This window comes from Clavelina lepadiformis, unplaced genomic scaffold (genome assembly GCF_947623445.1).
Source record: "Clavelina lepadiformis unplaced genomic scaffold, kaClaLepa1.1 scaffold_133, whole genome shotgun sequence".
Lineage (NCBI taxonomy): Eukaryota > Metazoa > Chordata > Ascidiacea > Aplousobranchia > Clavelinidae > Clavelina > Clavelina lepadiformis.
Window position 1 is genome coordinate 47,501 of NW_027508266.1, and position 2,500 is coordinate 50,000.

Below are 2,500 nucleotides of genomic sequence, written 5' to 3' on the forward strand. Positions count from 1 at the left end.
TCTGAGTTACCCAAAACGGTGACTGGCAGGTGAGTGCATTTGATATATTTCTTTAGCGTTTGGACGTGTGTGATTCAATATATTTTGTATGACACTCTGTTACATTGGCGTAATTGAGCTCTTCAATATAATTTCATTTAATTTTATTTTATAATTTAACAATAACTTTGTACAATTAAATAACTTTAATTGATAAATACGTTGTCATTGCCTTGCATTGACTCACGTAGCTTTGCAATGCTGCTTGACGATCATTTGATGATTTTGTTGCATGACATATATTGTCATGATTATATCGATTAAAATTGTGCACTTTGACACTGTATGGCATTAGATTAATTTTATCAAGTCGATTCACACCAAAAAAATGTTAAAGTCCAAACGCCCAGGTCGCGCGGATAGCCCTCACCCGCCGCGGATTTTCCCAAGTCGGAAGAGCTTTAGCCGCGAGTCGGTGTTTGGACTTTAACTTTTTGTTGGTGTGATGAGACTTGAAAATTTTTTAGAGTCCAAACGACCAGGTCGCGCGCATAGCTTTCACCTGGCGCGGATTTTCCGAACTCGGGAGAGCATCACGCGCGGGTCGGTGTTTTGGACTCTGAAAATTTTCCCCGTCCACTCCAAAAAATGTTAGAGTCCAAACGCCCAGGCCGCGCATATTCTCTTGACCGAGCGCGGATTTTTCGACCTCGGAAAAGTTTTTGCCGCGGGTCGATGTTTGGACTCTGAAATTTTTTCAAGTCTCGACAAAAAGTTAAAGTCCAAACGTTGGGAAATATTTTCAGAGTCCAAACGTTCGAGTTGCGAGCGGTGCCCGGCCGGGGCGCGGTTCGGCGGCCACGGCAAGCGGCCACGCACCTTCCCAAACTCCAAATCCGGCCGCGAGCTCGCGCGATCCCGAGGCCGTTCTGGGGTACCATGGCGATGCAGGATTCTGTGACTACTATGAGGGAGCAGGCAGTCGTGTGAGCGAATGCGCGCGCGAGTGCGAATCGAAGCAGAATCGATCTCGGTTGGCGTCGGGCACGATGGGCAGATGTAATGCTGTTCGCGCGGTCGCCCATGCTTAGCCGGGGTTTTGAGCGGTCTGTCGGATCCAGTGGCAAGCTATCGGCGTGCCTCGGCGCGAGTATTGCACTCGAATCGCCGGGCAGCGTCCGGAATTGACGGTTTTCGGAGCTCGTGCAAGCCGCGAGCGTAGTGTTTGAGTAGCGATGTACACGGAGAACGTGTGAAAAGAAACGCGGGGCGCCCGTCGTCCCGCAGCAGCCTCGTTTGCTGCGAATAGCTACCTGGTTGATCCTGCCAGTAGTCATATGCTTGTCTCAAAGATTAAGCCATGCAAGTGTAAGTACGAGCTCTCGTACAGTGAAACTGCGAATGGCTCATTAAATCAGTTATGGTTCATTTGATCGTACGTGTTACTTGGATAACTGTGGTAATTCTAGAGCTAATACATGCGAAAAGCGCCGACTCACGGAGGCGTGCATTTATCAGACCAAAAACCGACCGGGCCTCGGCCCGTGCTCGTTGGTGACTCTGGATAACTTTGCGGATCGCACGGTCTTGCACCGGCGACAAATCATTCAAGTGTCTGCCCTATCAACTTTCGTCGGTACGGTATCTGCCTACCGAGGTTCTTACGGGTGACGGGGAATCAGGGTTCGATTCCGGAGAGGGAGCCTGAGAAACGGCTACCACTTCCAAGGAAGGCAGCAGGCGCGCAAATTACCCATTCCCGACGCGGGGAGGTAGTGACGAAAAATAACAATGCAGGACTCTAACGAGGCCCTGTAATTGGAATGAGTACACTCTAAAACTTTTAACGAGTATCCATTGGAGGGCAAGTCTGGTGCCAGCAGCCGCGGTAATTCCAGCTCCAAAAGTGTATATTTAAGTTGTTGCGGTTAAAAAGCTCGTAGTTGGATTTTGGGCTCGGGCCGTCGGTCCGTCGCAAGGCGTGTACTGGCGTGCCCGGCCTCACCTTCGGTTCACCGTCGGTGCTCTTGACTGAGTGTTGGCGGCGGCCGGAACGTTTACTTTGAAAAAATTAGAGTGTTCAAAGCAGGCGGTTCGCCTGAATAATGGTGCATGGAATAATGGAATAGGACCTCGGTTCTATTTTGTTGGTTTTCGGAGCGCGAGGTAATGATTAAGAGGGACGGACGGGGGCATTCGTACTGTGCCGCTAGAGGTGAAATTCTTGGATCGGCGCAAGACGAACAACTGCGAAAGCATTTGCCAAGAATGTTTTCTTTAATCAAGAGCGAAAGTCAGAGGTTCGAAGACGATCAGATACCGTCCTAGTTCTGACTATAAACGATGCCAACTAGCGATCGGGGGGCGTTACTTTGACGACCTCTCCGGCAGCTTTCGGGAAACCAAAGTCTTTGGGTTCCGGGGGAAGTATGGTTGCAAAGCTGAAACTTAAAGGAATTGACGGAAGGGCACCACCAGGAGTGGAGCCTGCGGCTTAATTTGACTCAACACGGGAAATCTC

At 49.8% G+C, this 2,500-nt stretch overlaps 1 non-coding gene across 1 annotated transcript in view; it reads left to right on the forward strand.

Annotated features, from left to right (window-relative positions):
• Positions 1-1,289: 1,289 nt before the first annotated feature.
• LOC143472653 (small subunit ribosomal RNA) overlaps positions 1,290-2,500 on the forward strand; it is a 1,808-nt gene continuing 597 nt past the window's right edge. Inside the window, exon 1 of the ribosomal RNA XR_013119990.1 lies at positions 1,290-2,500. This exon is cut by the window's right edge and continues 597 nt beyond it. This is a non-coding gene — a ribosomal RNA (small subunit ribosomal RNA).